Consider the following 24,792-nt stretch of genomic DNA (forward strand, 5'->3'; position numbering starts at 1 on the left):
TTGCAGAGGTCTGTCTGAATTGTATCCGACTGTTTATTGGATAATTGCTCTTTTGGGCTTCTTTGTTAAAAAAATATGGTGAAGGGGTATAATGTAGTCTATGGAACGAGAACAGGGCAGGGCTAACAACACTTCCTTGGATTTGGGTGCAGCTGTGGCAGTACTGGTATGTTAGCCCACTACAGGAACTTAGGTGGCCATTGGATTGCTGGCGGATCAACAAGATTTACTCCACACTTGCAGCCTTTTGCATGGGGAAATGTGCATGGACCTGTCATATACGTTAAAGAAAATGATACATTCTGTTTGAAAAGAAATGTCTTAGGGCTTCTTCACATTGGCAGTGAGGTTGGGGCACGCTAGAGACGCCAAGAAACACTGCCGCTTGTCTTCCTTCAGCTGCCCCCCATAAGGAATGAATAGGGGCAGCAGTAAGTAGTAGTAGCACCGCTCACGGCTGCCGGTGTCACATGTGCAGTACTATTTGAACCAGCATTGCCGTGCAAGTCCTTAAGTGGCTGGCATTTCATCTAGTATGGTTTCTTTACAGTGGTTAAAGCACACCTAGACTGAGACCTCTCCCTATCTGTTCTTACCACTGTGGTAGTAAATACTGAATTGGAAGCTGCACCTACATCAAGTGTTCCAGGAGGCTTAGATGTCCGATCTTTGGCATACACAGAATGGGCTATGCTATACTGTAAAATAAAAAAGTGTCCATTTCATGCATGTGCAGTAAGATTGGCACTTTTATTTTACATTTTCCAGAAATGCATTAACTGATCCCGCGCAGGCGCAGTGCAAGGTCGGGTGATGTAGGAAGATGAACCCAGAACAAGATGGCTGTGTCTGGAGTCTAGCCCACTTTAGGAGGAAGGGGCGTCCAGGGACTGACATGACAAGGATAGTGGAGGGATAGACGGCTTTCCACCTGTAAAGGTAAGTGTAATTATTTTTTAGTGATAGTCCTGCTTTAAGCTGTAAGATGCCATCCCACATGGGGCAGAGCTGCCAAGATCAGTAATGACAAGAAAAAAATATGAGAAGATTTGTATTTTATGCTTCTTATAATATTCAAGGTCTATATATAAATATTCTGCTCAAATTCATGTACAGGATTGGTGCTGTGTGCACTGCCAGCAGGCGGCCGTATGTAATGTGTCTGATATAATCTGTAATACTCTGTACAGTACAAATATTGGGCTTGCATCCTTTTTATGCAGCTGACCCATTTACCAACAGGATTCTGCCATTTCTGCTATTCCTAAAGTATCCCCAACAGGATTCCCCTAAACATCATTTATGTGGTAGAGGAAAAACACACTTCTATTTCATTATTGTCTTATATTTGAAAGCCACAGCAGTAAGAAACTGTAAATGTGTTTTTGGTTCTTTCTGTGTTGCAGGGGGATGTTTGGCAGCCAAGCTGTTAGAGGAGTGTTTCTCAAGCTTTTAAACATTAGGGCCAACTTCAGGGGCCCCCTTCTATAAATATGATATCCACAGCTCATGGTATATTAGTGTGGTGGTCAGTGGGAAGAATTCCTCTTACTTTGCTGACCAGTGGGAAGAATGTCACCCTTACAGATAGCCAAAAAGATCATTGGTGTCACTTACACTGACCTGAGAGGTGCAAACTGGTCATTGCTCAAGGAACCTCTAACAACCTCTGGAGCAGTGGTCGCCAACCTTTTTGGTTCCGCGGACCACTAAAATCACCGACTCCTGACTGCGCTTAAAGCCCCAGCACCCCCTGGAGGAACCCTGGTTGAGAAACAATGGATTAGAGAGTTTTTATGGTGGCCCATGTCCCCAATTTAGATTATTCTGTGCATTTTTTTTTTTTACGGAACTTACATCAATGTTTTTCATACATTAACCACACTAAATAATTAGGCATTTTTTTCAAACAGTTTGCTGATTTGTTTTTTTAGTTATTACTCCACATTTCAGTAATTCTTCCCTCAGTTGATCACTACCCTGTGTAAAGCTGTTATAAGATGTAACTGAATGATAATTAGTTTGCTCAATCACTATGTGCCACAAACAATCATTATTTGTATGTACATGTTTCACCTTTTTGTCCTTTGCATAATCTGTACTGCTAATCTTTTGGCTTAAAGACAATATTTGTCAGAACTGAGGACTTGATGTTGCATCAGTGTTGCAAGTTGCAAAAGAACAACTTTGATCCATTGGGGGCCCATGTATTAGGTGGACAACGCAAAAGGACAATTGGGAAAAATATTGTCACCCTATAACAGAAGTTCATTGAAATGAAGATTCTAAGAAAAAAAGAACTTTGGTTTCACGCTACTGACTTAGCCAAGTGGCATTCACCATAAAACTACGAGGTTATCATCACATGGGAAGTCAACAAGCCAAAGCTCAAGGAACCTCTGGAATCCTAAGGCTCTACAGAACCCTGGCTGAGGATGGTGTGTTCAATTAAAGATTTAAAAATTTTGAGGGAAAATGTAAAATTATTTGAACACAATAAGCTAATTTATTGCATGAGATATACTGTACAATTTATATATGGATTAGTAAAGAAAATGAATACTTCTGTTACCTTACTTTCTATACTATTTTTTTTATCTGAAATTTATAAATAGAATACACATACTATGAACGCATATGAACAGAATGTACATTATTTTACATCTCAAATAATTGCAGACACACAGTGCCCTAAAATACCGGCTTCATTAACACAATCTAATTAGAGAAAATTGTTAAAGTTTTGCAGTGGGATCCATTTTTCAGGTTTAATCGGAATGTAAAAATAGCTTCTTGAAAAGTCAAAATAAATTATCAGCAATCTGCTTGTTATAAAGCCTGCAATTAATTTTGAAGTACAATTAGGAGAAGGCAGCGCAGATATATGTTGTTGGTGAAACATCGCAGCCACCATTCAGGTAATGCACCATGCTTGTCACAACAACACTGAAAGAAGTCAGAGGTCACTTACATGGAGGAGCTTGTGGTATTTCACAGATCAGGGCTGGTGTTACAGGAATATAGTTTTCATGAATATGGCCATACAATGATGATTGCGCTGAGCAAGGCAGGGCCTGAAATTACGCTTATTCCTTACACAAAGGAAACAGTTTTGTATAATGCTTGAAAGGGAAAACATCCTTGGGGTATAAAAGATGACTTCACTTCCAAACAAACTTTGCAGCTGGTAAATATCACAAAGAAATGGGAGAGGTGGGAAGATGGGAGGAGACGGGAGATTGGAATGGGAGAGGATGGGATATAAGATTAGAGGAAACGGGGGGAGGAGGGGAGAGGAGGGAATAGGAGTAGAGGGAGAGGAAGAGAGAGGTGAGAAGGTGGGAGGAGAGGGGAGAATGGGAGAGGAGTGGAAATAAAGATGGAGGGGAAGAAGAGGGAGAGGGAGAGGAAGAGGGAGGAGAGAATGGGAGAGGTGGGAAGATGGGAGGAGAGGGGAGAATGGGAGAGGGGAGAAAGAATGAGGAAGGGGGGGGATAGAAAAAGAGGGAGAGGGAGGAGAGAATAGGAGAGGTGGGAAGATGGGAGGAGAGGGGAAAATGGGAGAGGAGGGTATTAGGGATAAGAGGAGGGGAAAATGGGGGAGAATGGAAGAGGAGGGGAAGGTAGGAGGGAGGGAGAGAATAGAAGAAGAGGGAAAGGAAGAAGGAGGAGAAAATGGGAGACATGGGAAAGTGGGAAAAGAAGTCAGAATGGAAGAGGAGTAAATGGGAGAAAAGAGGAAAAGAAAATTCAGGAGAAGGGGAAAGAAGAGGAGAGGAAAGAAAAGAGAAAAGTACAAGAGTTAGAAGGGTGGGAGGAGAAAACAGGAAAGGAGGGGAGAATGACAGAGGAGGAGAGGGGTTGGAGGAAAGAATGGGAGAGGAGAGTAGCAGGGAGGGGATAGTTTGAAGAGAGGGGTGTGAAGCAAAGTTCCACTTTGAACTTTACCCATTTAAGCAGGTGGTTATTGCACAAAGAGACAGGAGATATTCCTTCTACAATTACACATCTGACCTGTCTGAATATGGAATATGTGAAAAATCTGCAAGCTGCATGCACAACGTCAGCTTTGGTTCCCAGGGAAACCTGACATTTTCTCCTTCTCTTGTTTGGGATGGATACACTCCCACATGCCTCTGTTTATATATAATTTCTCCTTTTTGAGAGAGAGATAGAGAGAGTCTGAAAGCAAACAGATCATCTTGTAGCCATCATGCTACAGTAATCCATGTAATTTGTGTATGAAGTATGGTAAAAACATAAAAGGGTTTCATACACAGTATCAAAAAAAATATATATAGTATACAATTTTATCATATGATAATCACACTTTAACAAACAATTAAAAGAAAACTAGTAACTGGTAATAAAGGATAAAGTAGAAACAATGTAATTAACAGAAGATAAATAAAACATAAATTACCATAAATTGGCCAAAGCTATTCATTTCATCTAGTTAGGTTTTGCTAACTTGGGTTTTAGAATTTGTTAATTTACTGAACAGAAAAGGACAAAATAATGAATATCAAAAGCTAAAACTTTTTTGATTTTAAAGTGGGCAATCTGTGTCATACTTGTCAGATTCATATATATATATCTGCGGCAAGTAAGATAGAGCTCCTCCTCATTATCTGGTTGGAGGATGTCCAGCACTTCTAGTCTCTTGCTCCTTAGCAAAACTGCCCCTGACCCCTCCATGCTCTCTGAGGGTCCCTGATCATGAGGACTCACCATCACCCGTGGGAATTACCAATGGCAGACTGCATTCAGATACATACTGACTGGGAAAGACCACATTCTAAAAAATAACACATTTTCATGCAACCAATAAAGTAATGGAAAATCTTTTTATACTTTTTAATTTTAGAAAGAGCAACATGATTCAGGGTTCTTGTTTTTTCTTTGATAGGAAAAATAATTTTCATTTAAAATAGAAAATAAAAGAAGTATGTATTTGTATTTATAGGAGGTGTTTCAATGTATACCTTGCTTAGGAAACCATCTCTTTGGTGTTCACCTGGTCATCTGAATACATTAGTTTGTCCAAATCTCTGATAGGTAACAGCATAGCATGGAGAAGCAAAGAATCTGGGAAAGAAAATAATCAATAAATTAATTATTTATTTCATTTTAATCTATATAGTAAATAGGATTTTAAAGCAATATTGAAAGATTAGAAGTAACAAGGTCTAATGGTATTTATTTTCAAGGTTAAGAACCCAAAAGTGAAAGATTTTGGTAAATGCTGTAGAGTTTCTAATAAGGACTCATTCTGAGTTTTCTCTATTGAAGTCTAAAGAATATACAACTGATATGGCCATTACAAGGGAGATTTGCATTTTGCATTTACTATATTTGTGGTGAAATGTAGATAATGCCAAAGGAAGAGTGGGGGCACCCCCAAGAATTGCAATAACACCCAAAGGGCATACAACCGGGTGTGATGATGGACAGTTGGATGGAAGTTATAGGTAACCCAGCCATGGCAGATGCTTTATACAACATTAAAAAAAGACTTTGAAAGACCTGATTAAGCATAAATCAAAGAATAACAATGTAATATTAATGTATATTGTAATAAATTTATGAATTTTTGTGGCTGGTGCCTTGCCAGCACCTCGATCTTCCCCACTCCATCTCCGATTCTTCAGTAACCAGCGTCTGCACGTTTTATCACCACTTCCCTCATTGGTTCTCTATAGGGCTGCCGTGGGAAGAAGCTAAATGTAGAGTTTCCCCTAAGGCAGCATTCGTGGCATGAGAAAGCGATAACCACACCGTACCCTCACTATCAGTCTGAACATAGCCTAACGAAAGGCAAAATAAAAAGTAATATTGTATTATTAAATTATTCTCATATATATTTATATATAAAATAATATAGTATTATAATGTAATATATAATGAAAAACTAATAATAATAAACAAAAAAGGGCCTTTCAAATAGAAATAAATGGATTTTGCTTGCATTTGGTTGGATTGTGCTTTGCTAATTGAATTTTCCTTTACATAATGATGATTCACTTTGCTAAGTGAACAACCTGCATTATTTGTATGATGTTAATTTTAATATATTTTTCTGCTGCATCTCATCTACCATTCTCATTAAGGCTAATGAAAAATATGTTCAAGCATTTTATATCTAATGTATGTTTAGTCCTTGGGCTTAATGTCTTTACATTTCATGCAAACCCAATACATCTGCTGCTAACGATAGGCGTGGATATGTCTAGATTGATAGACGTCTGGTTTCACCCTCTATGTCACTATAACAGATTAGGTTTGGGTTTTAGGCTAAGTTTAGGTGTTTTCTTCTATAACAGGATTTCCAAAGTCATAGAAAATGTGGAAATAACAATAATAATGTTGTATGCAGGGCCGTGATACTTCCTGGATAACACGCAATCTCAAGAGAAAACCATTTTGGTATATTTTGTTACATAAAAAAAAATAGAACACATAATATCATCTGTCCTTTGTTGGTTTCTATCATTTCTGAAATATACAGAATTTGTACTTCAGTACAAGATCAATGGAAAAACCAAGATTGGCTTATCATGAATATGTGATGGAGGAGGAAAGGTTCAACATTTAAATTTATTAGATTTGGTAACCAATGGAAAAAAGATGAGTAAAAAAAGACACAATGTATTTTTTATAAATGGGAAATATTTTCAGACAAAAATATAAATATACCATAAACATAACAGAATTATTAGAAGTACATTTATTTTGATTTATTCCATTTTATTTCTTACAAAAAAAAAGAGAAACTCTTTGTACCTGAAGGCTAAAATGACCTGGAAACCTCATATCTTGAAGATTATAAGCTTATGTACATAGCAAAGGTCACTTCGCAATTACTGTGCCACTCGGATGCAGAAGTAAATGTTTCCCCTGTGATGTGAGTGGCTAATGGTGGCCATTTACTGCCATCAGTGGCCATTTTATGGAGGTCTTATATATTTTACATCCACTTTCCAAAGGAGATGAAAGCAAAGATTATTCTAATAGAAGATAAGATAATTGCAACTTTCTTGCTTGGTGACATCTTGGATGTCTGAATAACAGAAATGTATCCTAATACCGATGGCAGGTTGTGTATGTTACAAGGAAAATGTATATAATGAATTGATGAAGTGTTGGGTTTTCTCTATAAACGAAAGTATTCTGGATGAAGAGATCTGAGTCATGTGTTTAAGATTCTTCTGGAATCTGTGACCCTTTTGTCATTCTTGGAGAGACAGAATCACCAGGGGACGTTATGGTTTGATCAATGGTGGTGTGAACTTTTTAAAAAGGCCAAGGTGCAGAGTCTAACAGCCTGGTTTTCTCCAGAGTCTTGGGAGATCCAAAGTGAGATGCAAAAGACCCCTTAGGGACCATGGGTGGACTATACGCTCTTCCAGTATATCCTCCAACTTTCATCTGCTCTTCTGAGTTTTTTGATGGCCTCTCTCCAGCACATGCAAGCACTTCTGAACCTGGGTGCACCTGATCGTTCAAGTTTGTCTCCCCCCTATCTCTGCTCAAGTTTTTTCTACTAATCCGGATTTTGTGTGTCCCTGTCCATCTCCCATGATAACTCCTTGTTGTTCAGTCTGCTATTCCTTTGACTGTTACATTTCCTGCATTGCTGTTCCAGTGTCCCCAGGTGATATGTCCCCATATCACCTGTGCTTCCAGTGTCTCCCTGTGTCTCCTATGTTCCCCTGTGTCTTCGGTGACCCCCATGTCACCTGTACTTCCAGTGTCTCCCTGTGTCTCCTATGTCCCCCTGTGTCTTCGGTGACCCCCGTGTCACCTGTGTCTCTCAGTCGCTTTCTGGTAGTAGACCCCTGGCTCTGTTTCTGACCTTGCTTGTTTGCTGCCTGCCTCAACCCCAAATATTATTGATTTCTCTCCTGCTCACTAATTCATACATTTCATATATTTTTCTGCCCAACCTGGTCTTCCCAAGGATCACAATCTGGTAACAGTCTGCAGCGCAAAACCCTCACCTTTAGGAACAAGTTAAAAATAATATATTATTAGGAGATACTTTATTTGCAGAGGGAGATAAATAAATAATTGGACTCTTCTGTACCCTTGTCACCTCTGATGCCCCTTTTTTCATTCCCAGAGTCAACTATTTTTTATTCATTGGAATCAGAAGGGTATACATATGATTCATGATGTGCTGGGTGATGAGGGCCCTGATGAATCTTTTTTATCCTTGAAGAAAAGGTATAACATACCAAACTTGCTTTTCTTACAATACCATCAGCTTTTATCCTATTCAGTTCTAAAATGTCACATTTATATTCAAAACACAGAAAATAAATGACTAGCTTAGATTAATTCTAAAGCTTGCCCATCACCAACATTTTTACTTTTTTATATAAGGCTACATAACTTATATAAAGAAAAACAATCTCAGCAGGCTTCGGACTGTTCCTTCTGCACATGGGGCATGCGCAGAAAGGGATTTTCCCCGCGATGGAAAAAAGTTAGAGTAGTATTTCTTTTTTTCATTACAACAGGATACATCCCCTGATCTCATGTCTGTGCAGTGGAAGGTCGGTTGATGTAAGCAGAAAATGGAACAAGATGTCGAAATGAAGAAAGAATCCAGGACAGAGGAGGACCAAATTGAGCTCAGGTGTGGAGGGATCAGGGGCTCTTGTAGAAGTAAAGGTAAGTGGTGTTTTACCCCCTAATTTGCTTGATATATGGGCACTGGGTTTTAAATCAAGATTGTGAGAATACATTGCATTTATTAGGATTAGTTTGGGGATCTACTTTTAAATGTTTTGTGAGGGAGTCTTGGAGAAGAGTTCATTTTAAGATTTTGCATTAGGCCTACCAAGCATTTAATAATATTCCCAAGATACCAACTGCATAAACAAATATTCAGACCAGGTCATATTTGGTGGCATCATACATTTGTACAAATTCAATGAAAGCAATCTTTCCAGGATCCCATATTTATCCCTAATCACCACTCTCAATTACTCAATAGGAAACATAAGCTAACAGCAATTCAAATTCTCCAATTTTTTTATATCTGACATTTTACAACTCCTTCTATTGAAATAGTCACAAATTCCAACTATAGAAAAAGAAAATCATTTTTTTTCGTTTTGTTTTTCTTTTTTTTGGGTGAAGGACGAGATCCTTGGATGAGGAAAATGCAACTACACAAAATACTCTGATAACAATACTCTAAATTAAACCATTAATAGAGCTGATGTACGAAACGCATATAGGTTGGTTACTTAGAAAATGGAATTATCTCAGGAGTCAGATTTTTTTTTTACTTAAGTTAACCATTATTTCAAATGCTTTGGAATTTGGATTCCTTTTATGGATTTAGTATGTACTGTATTTTCTCAAGTAAAAACTAGGATTAATTTCTTTTAAAATACCACCGGAAGTAATTGGATTATCCTCTGGCCACACCACTAGATGTCACTGTGTCCCCATGTAAAGTGTGTAACTAACTCTTGCTGTTGGAGATGTGTTTGTTACACACTTAACATGATGACACATCACAATCTACTGGTGACCAACAATAATGCACAAATGATCATTTGGGAACAAGTGGCCCACTAAAACAAAATACTTTAACCTGTTTAAGGGGGGGAAAGAAATGCAGAATGAGACCATGTGATTCTTCTTTTTGTTTTAAAAATAACACACACCCAGCATGTATTTATTCACGGTAATGTTTATTAGCTTTTTATTGATTACTGACGTGAATGTTAGCTTTGGCTGTTGGATAGGTTCATATTAAAGTATATATAGTAATTGTTTTTGGGTCAGTTTATTGGTCCAATATCAAACTTGCACTCCTTTTCTTTGCAACTCACAACTTAATTTTTTCACAATACCTTTACTCAGGTGTAGTTTAGGTTTTTTGTTGCATGCTGGATGCCGGACAAATAAATTTGCCCTGGCTTGGTGATAAGCTGACCTGATTAGCAGTTGGGGCTTCGAACACAAAGACATCTAAGTTGTTTTTTATTTAATTTCCTATACCATCCTAATATTGTAAGCCTCTGCAAACAAATGTTTTCTGTAACCAAATAATCATATTTATCCTATTTAATTGTCGTTCTACAATAAGTATCATACCAATTCTGCATCATTTTCTCAGTTTGAGTCATTTATCTTTTGGTTACGCCATTACTTTCTGAACTCACCACAAAACAAGCAGCATAACCATGTCATTAAACATAAAAAGTAAACATGTATCATCAGTCTTCGACACTTTGAACAGAGCTGTAGCAAATATTATTCAAATGCAAATCACAATTGCCAAGCAAAAAACATGAGAAAAGAGACTAATACTGGAATAACAAATTGTTACCCACTAATAAGAAAAAAAACGTAGTAATGCCAAACTGATCAGTTCTTAGCAATGTTTATTGATATGCCACTCTAGTGTTCAAATTGTTGCTCAACCTTTATAACTTTGGGGAAGCCTTAAAATAACCTCCAGGTTTTCAGGGATCCCCTTCTTCAATTACTATATCCACAGCTCACAGTATATTAGTGTTGTGGTCAGTGGGAAGAATTTCTCTTACATTGCTGGCCACTGGGAAACAATGTCACCCTTACAGATAGCCAAAGAGATCATTGGTGTCACTTAATGTTACCTAAGAGGAAGAAACTGCTCCTTGTCTAAGGAATCCCTAACAACCTCTGGAGGAATGCTACAATTCAGTGGAACCCTGGTTGGGAAATCCCGGTCTAGTTGTGAATATTTATGGTCACAAGATTTCCAAATTTACAGATTTTATATATATGATGTCTAAGTATCTAAGGTATTTTAATTGATATCAACCAATGTTGCGTTAGTAGACTATAAAATGTGTCTGTTGTAAGAGTAAACCAGGGCAATCTTAGTTCTAAGCTCCGCTCATAGTCATAGGCTCCATCTCCTAATCATAAGTCCTGCTCAATGATTCCATTGCTGCTACTGGGGAAAGCTGAGAGGCTGTGAAACAGTAGGGATGAATGTTCCAGGGATTCAAGTATATCGTTTTATTGAAGACTTTAGGGTTTCCTAATAAAGAGTTTAATCTAATTTTTACCAAACTTTCCCTGGTGAAGAATCTTCCAGGTCCATGTGTTTTCTTTTACAATCACTTTTATTGAAAGCAACTGAAAGATTGCAGTATAGAACAGCCTTCCTCAACCTATTAAATGTGGGGGAACCCTTAAAACAAACTTTGGGTGTAAGGAAAGCTTGGCTATAATTACTAAATCCACAGCTCTCAGTACAATATTATGGGGGTCAGTGGGAAGAATTACTTTTACATTGTGAAGAATGTCACCCTTACAGATAGCCATAAAGATCATTGGCGTCACTTTAACTGACCTTAGAGGTACAAATTGTTCACGGCTCAAGGAACCTCTAGAAAACTCTGGAGGAACTCATAAAATCACATTGGTAAAATAGATACAATAAATGTATATGAAAAACAAATCAAGTTCCTGGGTAAGTCCTCAAGATAATACTATAAAGAAAACTATCATCAGAATATTGTGAGTGGATAAGTAATATGCCAACTCACAGAAACAAGCAACAAATAAGTAGAAAGCAAGAAAAACGAAATAGAAAGAGAAGAGGAGAAAAGGGAAAAAAAGAGACCAAGGATCCCAGGCAGGATTTACATAAACAACACACAACAAGGATTCAGACTTCAGCGCAGCATAATCCATCCATGGGACCAGATGTTGAGAAATTAAGCTTGTTTTCCTAACGCAATGGAATCCAATTTTTCATCAATCATACAGTTGGGTCTATGTGTTTCTAATAGATTGATTCTCCACCAAAGAATGGTGAATTTCAGATTCACTGCTTTATAAAAAGATCCTTCTGAGGGACAAAAGGAACTATAAGGTCAGACAACATTGATGTGTTTCATCATTATTCCATCATTTTTTATTTCAATAATGTAATCAATATTTATATTCTTTTGCCTTTAAATATTTTATTATATTTTTCCTTTTTTTTCTTTCTTTACCAAAAAATAGGAGGCTAAGTAAGTAGGAGCCTAATTTGGCTCCTAACACTCAGGGCCCATTTAGGGATCACTGCCCCCTTAAAAAGCATAGACATAAAAATTATATACCAATTTTTGGAAAAAAAGAAAAAAATCACCATTTTATGTATCCTTAGTATTTATCAAAGATAACACACGTGGTTGACAATCCAGATGTTTATTTAGCATATCCTAAAATATTACCGATTCAACATTTTACTTCAATATCTTTTCCTGTGATGATTACTGACTTATCGAATTATACTTTAATGTAGTCACAATCTGTACTTCAGTAATGTTCTGGGAGCACAAGGAGCTGGCATCCAGAAAGAGTTTTTGGTTCGGCTTAGGATGAATGACTAAGCCCTAAAATCCTTTAATCCATTGACTAGCAGACAGCCATGTCTAATTTTTACCTTTAGAGATCTTTTAAGATTTCAGTTTGATGAATTTTTTAAAGTTCTCCACCAATACCCCCCCAAAGTAATTATTTCCCATAGCCCAGCACTATCGCTCCCCCCAGGTATCATTATCTTCTTAATCTTTATCGTCATCATATAGAAGATGAGTGATTGAGGTTCTGATGTGGATTAGTCATAGAAGGGGATGGAAAGTTGTCATATACTACATTAAACTCGTGTGTGGAAATATATTGCAGATATTAAAGTGTTTGTATGGGTTGGGGTATAGGGAAGGGGGAATTTTTATTTCAGAATCTGAGAATTATTCCCTAATTTCCTTATACAAAGACCCAAAAGAAAGTTAAAGATAAATGCGTGTGGGGGTGATATACTAAAGAAATATCAGCTGTGCACATTATACTTTGTAATGAATGATTCAGTTAGCCTGATGAAGCGCCATTGACTTCAACCATCCATTCACGTGCAAAGAAAGATCCTGTTTCTACATTGATTTGGTATTCCTCCATAGTGAATTTTCACTGCATTCGCTAAACTAAGTGATATATGCCTTGCAATGTCATATTCACCTTGGTAACTTGACTGCCTAAATTATTTTAATTATTGAGCCCAATATTTGAAAATTATGGTAATTAGTATCTTAAACAGTTACCCCTGTGTACAGGTTACTGCATTGAAAGATTGCCCCTCATGTTTTGTTCTAAGGAAACTTTAAAATCCAAGATTCCTCCAGATTTTCTTTCCTGGTGATTACAGTCATCATTTTACATAGAAAAGTGAATCTCTCAATACAAACTTTATCATGGCCCCCGCCCCATTACTGAGTAACCCCCTTGCAACTTCTTGCACTAAAACTAGTGATAAAAAGCTAAAACTGTCTCTCAATCCTCCTGAAAGAGGAGCTTTCAATAAAATAAAAAATCGCCATTTACCTTTACTTACGCAGACCCCCCAATCCCTCCACATCTGGTCTTGATTCAGTCCCGCGCCATCCTGGATTCTTCCTTCATCCCGACATGGAGGTAACGCTGGCACCTCTATCTTCTTCCATTTGCTTTCTTCTTCTGCCCACGTCACCTGATAAAGTGCCTGTGCAGTGTGGGATTAGGTGATGTAGACAGAAGAAGAAAGATGACGGAAGAAGATGGTGGCACCACCATGTAAATGAAACGAGTGCCGATCTCACTGTACATGTGTCACAGGGAAAAGCCCCTTCTGGGCATGCCTGATCTCGGGAAGGAGCAGCACGTGACGTAGGTATCCCAGGAGGCTCTACACTTCCATTCAGTCTTTTCCCCTGTAGGGGTAAGGACAAAAAGAAGGGGGTTGCCCCTATTTTTTTTTTTAAATGCATGTGGGGAAAAAAATAAGCCAAAGGTTATCTACCTTTTTATATAAAGTAAAAATGTTAGTGGTCCACTTTAACTATTTTAAGTCTTATTAGAAAAATCTAAAGCTCCAACTTACTTACCATACAGCATCCCAGGTTTTCCTCCAATACTATAAGGGTCTGCATGGGAGGGGGATGAGTATAGAAATAGTTTCAGAGTTTTTCAATGGCCAGAGAGGCCAGTGTAATAATAATAAAAATAATAAATGTTAGTGTCATGATACGAAAGAAATGACGTAGTCAGAATTCAATGCATGAGATACAATATCAATCTGTAAATGGAAATTTCATGCTCTTGATCTATAAATAGAGTAAATACCAAATTTACATAACTTATAACAAAGAGAAGAGACACAAGACACCACAAGCTGCTGGCTAATAGCTTGCATTCCATAATAAGACCATTAGACTAAAGTCCGGTGGTAAAACTGAATTTCTTATGGCCGCTTTTACAATGTCAGCATTACAATAAATCCACAGGGGCCATGAAACTGCCGGTGAACCATTACGGGATTTGTAAGCCGCCCGCTTCATCATTGTAGGCTTGTTGATGCCTTCGCATGGCTCGCTAAGTGCAGATGGATCTCAGAACTACGACTCAACCAAAGCCAGCTTAGAAATGATTTTTTCATAAGTCGCTTGGTTTCCTTACTGAGATTCATTAATGGGAGGAAGCTGGGGGGTCCCAGTGGCAGCAGAAAAACAATATTATGAAAGGGGCTCAAAAGGGCCATTGAAAGATGACCTCATGTTTGCAAATTCAGAGAATGTGAATTGTCTGCCAGCTTAGACAGATTGGTGAACACATTTTTCATTATTGACGGTAAGCAAAACGGCTCGGTCACCCAGCATGCTGATTGGATAACACAGGAACACCGATGACGTCATCTCTTCTCTGATTGCATGTTAGCCTATTGACATCCTGCACTCTTTGCAAACACTTCCTGTCTACAAGCCTGGAATAAATTTTCTTAAAAATCATTTCCTTGACAAATGTTTAAATCCTGGACCAGATCCATTCCAGGTTTGTTGCATCAGCCAGGTTCTCCCATTAAAGTGTATCTACTCTAGTCTTGGTGAGTGTTAATAAATCAGGCCCATCATGTCTCCAATTAGGTTGTTGAGTAGTGGAAGGAGAAGAAGGGAAGGTTTTACTATTCTGAATCATTCACCCGTGTCAGCTTTAGCTACTGAGTTCTGTAACTACAGAATTTTGTTCAATAGAAAGAAACTGGAACTCACATAAAAGTAGAACAAAATTCCACCTACTGGCTGGAAATAGGAATATAACACATACACACATTTTTTTCCCAATTATTTTTTTTTTGGCCATAACAAAGAAAAATAAATATTCAAGATTACCAGATTCCATTTTCATTAATTTATCATTTTTCAAGTGAAACTTCATTTTTATTCACTTTCACCCACCAACTCCTGGGTCCCTCTGCACTTCCTCAGAACCTTGGCTGGTCAGATGACCCCCAAGGTGGTGGCCCATGACAGTGTGGGCTGGATGAATCAATGCAGAAGAGGAGTGACACCTAATGACAAAATGGAGGTATTGCAGTGGACAGCTCTATAACAGTCTGTTAAATAATATTGGCCATCTTTCAAAGTGGAAGAGGAGTGACGTCTAATGTCAGAATGGAATTATTGCAGGTGACAGTTACATATCAAACTGTAAATATTACCTGTATTATTGCTGGTTTATGTTTTATTTTAATTTTATTACACAATAAAATTTTGCTTTAAGTATACAAGATTGACACTATAAATGTACCAATCTCTTAGATTATAAGCTCTTTTGGGTAGTGTTCTCTCCTTCTCTTATGTCATTGTTAGTATACATTTGCCATTTGCTACCCCTATTTAATATACAGAGTTTAATACAGTTTAATAATATTAACCCTGTGTGTTAGCAATATACAATCCAGCATATAATACATTTACATGCACCATTATAGTGATCTCCACTGTTGATCTTAAGACAGAGTTTTACAGATCATTTTGCATTTCCATAGATTATACCACTCTCACAAAGACCTTCTGATTTTACAGAGTCATAGAAATGTTCTCTATCCTCTAATATCCTTTTATTTTTCCAGTAGGTGGTCTATTATTCTCACAATTGGATTTTGATGGTTGCATAAATCATGAATATAGATAAAAAATAGATTACATTCTAAATAAACATTCTTTTGCCTTTTCTTTCAGTTGGTTTTAATTTACACCAGGGAGAGAAGAGATTCTTTATACCCAACCAGAAAAAAGTACAATATGATCATTTTCTGATGAGTTATTTCAATGTTAATGGTCTGTAGAAATGAGAAAGTAGATTTGCAAAATTAACTTTTTATTCTAATGTAGCATTTAGAAAGCAAGAATGGTTTTTAGATGTATTAAAATAATTGAATAGTGTAATTAGGTAATGTTTTACTTTGCTAATATTTTGCAATATCTGTATTAAAAGCACAAGAGGGGTTTTGTGAAATAATGATAAAAGAATTGTATTTCCTTTAAATGTACAATCCATTTTTTGTTGTATTTTTTTTTTCATTTTACCGTATATTAAAAATCTACGTGTGGTTGCAAGTCAAATATGAATTATGGATATTGTAGATTTTTTTTAATGTGGATCAGTGAGAATATTGCAAATAAAATAAAAAAATACATGCCACTAAGTAAAAAAGCTGAATAAAAACCCATATGTATCGGGAATGAAAACTTTTTTCAAATACAAAAAATATTAAAAACAAATAAAAATATTCAGTATCCCTTTTCAATATAGTCACTTTCCCCATTTTAAAAAGTAAAGAGAAATATCTGTTGATCCGACAGAAATTGTGTCAGTTCTGGATTTCCTGTTTGAGATGAAAAAAGGTATAAGTGAGACGTCTGACCCCCCTTGCCAATTTCCATTCAGTTTCATCCAATCAAAGGCCTCAATGACTCATTAGGGCACTCTCACTGTTCAGTTATCAGGGAATTCTCGTTAACCCTTTACCGACTGATTTGTAATCCCTGAGGAAGAGAGACTTTTGTTACCCTGAAACGCGTTGGATTACACATTGGGCCTAATGTATTAAAGACTGGAGATTTGACGATTTGCCGGATTCCAGATTTGCTGGATTACCTAGGCTCACCATTGATAGCCCATCCTTTCTAGTCTTGGGGAGTTTTATTAAAATAGGCCCAATGTGTATGAGGAAAATGGTCTTGTGAGATGAAGCTCTGGGGGATGCCTATGTTACCAGGAACCAACTTTTAATTTTGTAATATGAGTGCTACTCTGCATGTAGGATCCAGAATAAACTCCTTATTTCAATGAAATATAATACCCAACGCATTGCAGGGTAAAAAAGCTTCTCTTCCTCAGGGATTGCAAATCAATCAGTGCAGAGTTAAAAAGAAATATCTTATTTATTGGCTGATCACTGTCCAATGAGAGTGCTCTAGTGAGCCACTGAAGCCTTTCATTAGATGAAACTGAATGGATATTGGCAGTAGAGGTTAGTCAGGCCCACCTAAGTCAATTTTAGGGTACTCACATTAAAATATATGATGAGATATCTCCTTAAGGGATAAAAAATATTTTTTAGTCAAGTGAGGAAGAGTTTGAACCTACAGAAAAGTTTTATTAATGTCCATGGCTTTCTGGCCAAAAGACAAATCTACCCACATGTGTACTACAGATATACAAAACAATCGGGAAAAATCAACTGATTGGGTTCCAGACAGCGCTAAAAGCTTGTTACCTTGATATGGGAGATTTGTGCGCCCCCAAATATTGGTGGATATTTCATATCCTCTGTGACTTTTGATGTGTTGCCCACTGTTTGACCTTCAAGCTAACAATGATACCACCATGGGCTCCACAAGTTTTGTATTTGTTTAACATTAGCTTTGAAATATTTTAACATTTCCTATTGTATCCCAAACATGTCTGAAGATCTTTGATTTTAGTTTCTTGGGTGATAAATGAGTTTCTAACACACACAGTACATGTCTCAATATAAAATATGGCCAGGGAAAAATATTTAATCAAGTACATTTTGAAGGTGAATCCTTTTCTTTTTAAGGTGTCAGTATTTCATCACTAAAAAACAAAAGTCGATTTTTATGAGAAAACCATGAAGAATAGGCAACATATGTGCTCAAAACCAAGACAAAGACAAGTACAAGGTGACTTTATAGAGTAATTGGACAGGATGGTAGTTGGGACACTTTGCTCACACACAGGAGTCCTACAGGCCTCCAACATTCATTAAACTAATAAATTCGAGATTTTTGAATGGAATTTAATGAATGATTGTTAGCCAAGAATCCTTGGCCGAAAAAAAGCTCCCTTTCTGGGTTTCTGAATATTTACATATATTTACATTATAAATGCATCCATTATTTACATATGAATAGAAATAGAGAAACAGAAGCAGGACCCTGGAAGCAAGACGTAATATCAGCCAAGGATCAGTTGTTAATTCCAAGCTTGTGGAGTTTTCTCCATCTACATGCACATGCCCAGACCATCTGTCACTCGAATGACAAAACAACAGACTGTAATGTGTTTAAGTTTTCTTGAGCCATGATTTTTTTTGTAGTAGAGAATTGTTTTGGTGTCTTAATCCTTGGTGAGGTGATTCACCTTTGTTTTGGTGACTGCTGTCTTCAGGCATGAAAGTGAAGGCAAATACAACATTTTCACTAGGAAAACTAACAAGAACCCCAAATTGATCCTCAAAACATTGTTCTGTCACCAGTCTTTGGGCCTGATTTATTAAAGTTCTCAAAGAATGGAGAAGAACCTGGGTGATCCAAAACACCTAGAATGGATCTGGTTCATTGGAACATTTGCAGAGTATTAGCAAATTATTAAGAAAACCTTTCTGCGTTTGCTGGATCTCCCAGATCACAGTCACTTCCTGTCAAAGTATACTTCAGCCACTTATTGTTTCCATTGGAAGTTCTTGGAAAAATGACCTTATTTGTTAAAGTTCTCCAAGAGAACCTGGGTGATCTAGCAAAGTTGCAATGGCATTCATAAAAACAATTTGATATTAGTTGGAAAATGTTGATGTCCTGGATCAGATCCATTTCAGGTTTGCTGGACCACCCAGGTTTTCTCAGGTTTATTTTCTCCAGTCTTGGAGAACCTTCATAAATCAGGCCCAATGTTTCTACCTAGCAATAGATTCTTATCTACTAGCACCTAAAGGAATGCCAACGGCCGATACTAAATAATGATATTTAGCTAAAAGCTAAAAAAATGGGGCTCAGGAAATGGAGGCTTACCACACCCAGCATTATGTGTGAAGTAGATGGAAGGACAATCTACTGACTTCAATACTAAGGTAAGACTCTAAGAATAAGTAAAAAACATTTTTTATAGATGAAAGACTTCTGTTTTGGGAGTATTCTTTTCTGTTGATAAATGCAATGTTTTACAAGAAATAGGTAAATGCACCCAATTTCCAGTTGGCTGAACATTCTTTAAAGCTGAGTTGAACCTCATTAGTTTATGGGAGATAAACCTTCCAGTTACAGGATTAGAATTCTTGGGGTAATTTCTCCTCTTGAGGAATGCTTCTAAGATCAAACAACCAAAGAACATCCAATCCTTGAATCGAAAGTAAAGATTTGTCTCCCGCAGACTCCATTGGGGTTTTGATGCAATCATTGGGTTTGCCTCTCTTCAAAGAACATTGACTTAAATTTAATGACAGTTTGTCGAACTTTAAAGGAGGTTCACCTGACTTCAAATAAGAAATTCTCAACTTTTAATACCCATATACTGTACTGCAGGCATTTTAATTCTGCAATGTCTGCCCAAAAAAAAACATTTATTGGCCAGCAAAAGAACATTCAGTTTGCTACATTCTCCCAACAGCAATGTTAATCTTCAACTTAACATTGGACACCATCAGCGCAATTCCAAGTAATTGATAAACAATCTCTGACCAAATGCCCTTGTTTCATTCATGCAGAATAAATAAATGAGCAGATGATCTAGGTATGTTCCAATTGCCCTAACGGTATCATGAAGAAATGTTTTCCCCTGTTGGAGCAAATTGAACTGTGTTCAAACTGTGTTATGAGGGTTTTTTTGCCTTCCTCTCTATCAATTATGTCTTTAGGGTTCTATCTAATATGTTCATTTCCCTAGTGGATGAACCTAATGGTCTTATGTTTTTTCAGATTACCTATGTAACTGCTTCTGGAATGAAATGCTACACAAATTGTTCATAAATATATTCCTAAATGATACCATTAAACCTTCAGTAAAATAATCTTTCTTTATCTGTGATACTTGAAACCAATCAATATGAAATACGTTACAGATTTTCAGTATAGAAAAAGCGTATTTTACCAAAGCAAGTACTTTAAAATATATAATCGATAAAACTTAAAGGAAATGCTTAGTCCAGGTTTCAAGGCTTCTAAATGATTCATGTGCATTTGTTCTAAGATATGTTGAAGTTGTAATCGATTCATCTTCCATCATAAATATTTAATAGAGGAGAGGTACAAAAAGTTTCTAGCTCTACATGTAAAAGTATCATAAATAAAAGTGGCACTATTAGTAAAACAAAACACAAACAATAGTACTTACCCTTATAGATGTAAAGCTGTCAATCCCTCCGTGATCCCAGTTCAGTCCGTCCCGCGCTCACTTTCTTCCTGTTTTGGCGCGGACTGGTCACCGGGCATCATTATCTTCTTGCTCTTCTTCTTCTGGGTTCTTCTTCCTTAGTCATCTAGTCTTGCACTGTGCAGGTACGAGATCAGGCGATGTGCCTTCCGATGCCAATCTCACCGTGCAAAGTAGTGATAATGTTTTAAAATATTTTAAGAAGAGCCCCCCTTCACTTATTACTAATGAAGCAGTAAAGACTGAATGGGAAACCCAGAGCTGCGGGCTGCTCCTTCCGCACATGTCTTATCTTGGGCATGTGCAATGTAAAAACAAAATGCCAATCTCACACATGTGCAGTGGGATTGGCACATATTTTTATCAGGAAGGCGCGTCACCGGATCTTGTGCCTCCGCAGTGTGAGAAGATGGACAAAGATGACGATTCCTGGTGTCCAGCCCAAGAAGGAAGACGGGATGGCGCGGTATTGACTGGACTAGGATCATGGAGGAATTGACGGCTTTCCACCTGTAAAGGTAAGGATTATTTTTTTGCTAAAAGTTCTCTTTTAATAAGAATTCCTTTCATTGCAGAACCAACTGTTATCGTTTTAATGGAGACTGCAAATTTGCAAAGATTTAAAATAACGTTTAAAACATGTTAACATGCTAAAACTTATGTAGGATTTTAGCAATCGAGTTTACATCCAATACATACCAATATCACATCAATTGAGGAAATTCCAGACCATTTTTTTTATTTTAAGAAGCATTCATCCAACATCTTCTAGCGCGCAATAATAAAGCAATAAGATTTGAAACAATGAAACTTTAAAACAAAAGAAATTACTTATTACCTTTTTATTTGATTTTAATTAGTTTCAAAATGTATCAAGGATACAAAAGAATACATGCTGCAATGAAATCCTGATAAGTATTATAAAACTGGGACTTTTGTGTTGTGGCAGAAACATTTTAGCTACCGAACGAGTTTCCTCCAAACTGCTGAAGTTATTATCATTTACTCACCTTGCTCATCTGATAACCGATGAATAATAAGCTTACATTAATGAAAGGAAACTGAAATCTAATTATCATTATGCTGTAATATGTGAAGATGGGAATTATCATTGTAGATGTTGCAAGTTTCTCTCAATAAAAGAAGTTTTCTTGTTGATCAAAAGGAAACACCACATTTTCCATAAATTTGTTGTATAAACAGTAAAAACTTTACCAAAATTACTGCAGATTCCTACTTGTTCCTATTTTAAGTTTTAACTAAATTCCAACAAAATTTTTATATTTTCGTTTCCAATTGAATGGTATTGAAGGGTGGAACTACTGTTTTTTTTCCAGTTATTATTAGAGGGATTTACTTACCTCCTCTTCTACTAACTCGGACAGGATGTGAGAAAAGCAGGCAATATTTGGGACCCCTCCGTTTCTTTGGTGATTTTTTTCTCATTTCTTCAATATTAAAATGTCACATGGAAGGAAAATGTGTGGTAATCACTCTAATGAATAGCAGTAAAGAAGCCCATTCTGTCCCAAAGAAGAAAAACATTTTTGGCTATAGAGCCATCAGTGGGCAACTTGAGGGTGTTGGCTCCCAATCCTGAATGTCATTGGTGATCGGAGAGGTTCAAGGTCATGTGATCATTCTATCAGCTAAAAATTAGTGTTCACATGCACTTGGGAGGACTTATTGACAAAAATATTCTTTAATTTGCTGTCAATCTGCAGATAAACAATGCCACCTTCTAGCTGCAGTGCTGTCCAGATACAGGTACATTAAAAAAAAAAAAATAAAATCAAAAAGAAAAGAATATGAAACAAGTGTTTGTAAACATTTACAGGCTATATTGAAAAAAGAGCAGGGGTTATTTTATTAAAACTGTGTTTCAGTTAAAATTACCAATGGGAACATGTCCTAAAGGGAAAAAAAAGCATGTGCCGCTACATTACAGTTAAAATCATGTTGGGAATACATTGGTTGAACAGCAACTGTAATTCTCCTATCTATCCACTTGGTGGTGCTGTGTTGGTTTTCATTTACAATGATAAAAAAATGGATGTGACACCTGTCAATCTTTGTTGGGAAGATTCTCCTATCACTTCCTGTTAGGTCAGTATTTGATGGAGAATTTCTTCAACAAACAGAACCCCCCCAAAAAAAATAAATAAAACATATGTAGAATATTTAGACTGGTGGCAACCTACACCCCCCCCCCCCATTACCTTCCACCATCTTTTTTTTATGGTGTCACAAGGATAAGAGGAGAGTGGAAACTTATTATAACAATGACTAGTTTACTAGGAACAGCAAGATTTACGTACAGTAAATGCAAGTTTAGTTTATCTACATAGGACTTCAATTCCAAAGCAGTGAATCAGATATTCCAAGAAACATTCCCTGCCATTGAAATACCTGGAAGATTCTCAACTGGGGAATGTTTCAGGGAATGTCAGATTCATAATTTTATAAAATGACTCCATGGAGTTGGAACTTCTCATCTGCAGTGGCAAATATATAGACCAACAACATATATAGGCCAACACTCTCCAATGAAAACTAAATGAATGCTTTGTACACATTTGTATATGCAGCAATTTATGTATTTAAGATCATTTCTATGATGTAATAGGATTTTTATACACAAAATAATTTAAAGCATAAACACTGCATTTCCCTCCACAATGGAATCTCCAAATGGCAGCCAAAAAACAACGAGCCTGACGAGTATTTGTATCAGCGCCAAGTAACTGGCGAGCAGCCCGGGAGGCGCATAAAGTGGACCAGTAGGGTCGTTCAAAGCCCTGAGATAAAATGTGTAAATCACTGCAGCTGGATTTATATAAATAATGGAAAATACATTTTTCTAACATTTTTCATACATTTTTCTAGGGGTAGGGATGTTTTTTTTCAGAAAAAGCATAGAATTTTTATGTAAAACAAAAGTAAGCACATTTATAAAGTTTAGGCAATTAAATTACATTTTAAAATCTCTAGTTAGTCAATTCAGTAAAACAATATATATACATATATTCCATTTCATTACATACACAAATCCATTAATAATTATGTTCGGGGCTTGTCCTAAAGATGTATGTAGAGTTCAGTATTTAGGAAGGACCCCATGTAGTTTTATTTTTTATATTTTTTTTCAATTTTTAATTAATTTGTATTTTATTTTTCTAATTAAAAAAAAATGTGCAGCTTTAAGAAAACCTACAAACATAGTAACTGAAGGATTTTTGTATCTAAAAAAATTTTTTTTTGAAAATTTGTGAAGGAATTATCCCATTTTAAGGAACAGTACCAACTGACTGGGGAAAAACTATTTTGGTGTAATGCGCCTGGGCACACAAACCACAGCTAACTCCAGGAAACCATTTATCAAGCTTTATCGTGTCGTCATAAAACAAGGCACAGGTCATTCACAGAAGATCAGTCCGATAAGCCTGGTACAGATGGATAAGGCAAAGACAGGTCAGGAACAATCCGAGGTCAGGGCAGGCAGATTTCAGGCAGAATCAGGTATCAGACTGGTAATGACACAACAGAGGTTAATATGAACCAACACACATAGACCGCACACTGTACACACAGAGGCTTATAGTGGGCAGTGGTGTTCAGGACAGGTTCTCCTTAAATGGCCAGAGTGCCCAATGACCTTGCGTCACCTGGCACTGTCTGATGGGAGACTGAGTAAATCCCCTGCAGCTGATTGGCCGCAGGGAATTCAAACTATGTCTTCCCCCGTGGCCAGGCGGCCGAGTGCCTCGCCCCCAGGGGAAACAAGGGGCACATGTGGTAGTGCGCGCACTTCGTGCCCTACTTTGCACATCCGCAGGAGTGCTGAGAACAAGAACATCTCTGTTCACGTTCATAGGGATGCTGTGGATACCGCAGAACGGATCCCTCCGCCGGTAATGGAGAGACGCGCTGTGATCCCCAAGGACGCCGCGTGCTCACTGGACAGGTAAGTGCCTTACATTCGGATTGTCAAGCAATGTGATGCTAATGAGCTAAAACCTGAAGCTATAATTTTTTGATGTCTTTAAAATTTATTTTGTATTTTTTTCACTGACTCACAGTATCCCACCCCCATCACCCAGCAACTTCTTTGTTCAGCAGCTTTGAAATTAAAGCACTTCCAGTTGGTTCCAAGTCATCCGGCTTTCCTTCTTCTTTCCATCGTGGTCTAGACAATCTTTTTCCTCTTCTTGGGGGTTCTTTCTATGTCAGCGGATCTTATACTGCGCATAGATTGAGTGACATGCCTTCAGGACATTGCGTAGGCGTGAGATCAGCAATTTGGCT

At 37.2% G+C, this 24,792-nt stretch overlaps 1 protein-coding gene across 1 annotated transcript in view; it reads right to left on the reverse strand.

Moving 5' to 3' along the window:
* Positions 1 to 24,792, reverse strand: part of LRFN5 (leucine rich repeat and fibronectin type III domain containing 5) — a 131,187-nt gene that overhangs the window by 40,854 nt on the left and 65,541 nt on the right. The window contains exon 2 of the mRNA XM_072428189.1: positions 4,986 to 5,088. The gene's annotated coding sequence lies outside the window, so the exon portion shown is untranslated. The remainder of the gene's footprint in view (positions 1 to 4,985; positions 5,089 to 24,792) is intronic.

Source organism: Pyxicephalus adspersus, chromosome 12 (assembly GCF_032062135.1).
Source record: "Pyxicephalus adspersus chromosome 12, UCB_Pads_2.0, whole genome shotgun sequence".
In the NCBI taxonomy this organism is placed as follows: Eukaryota; Metazoa; Chordata; class Amphibia; order Anura; family Pyxicephalidae; genus Pyxicephalus; species Pyxicephalus adspersus.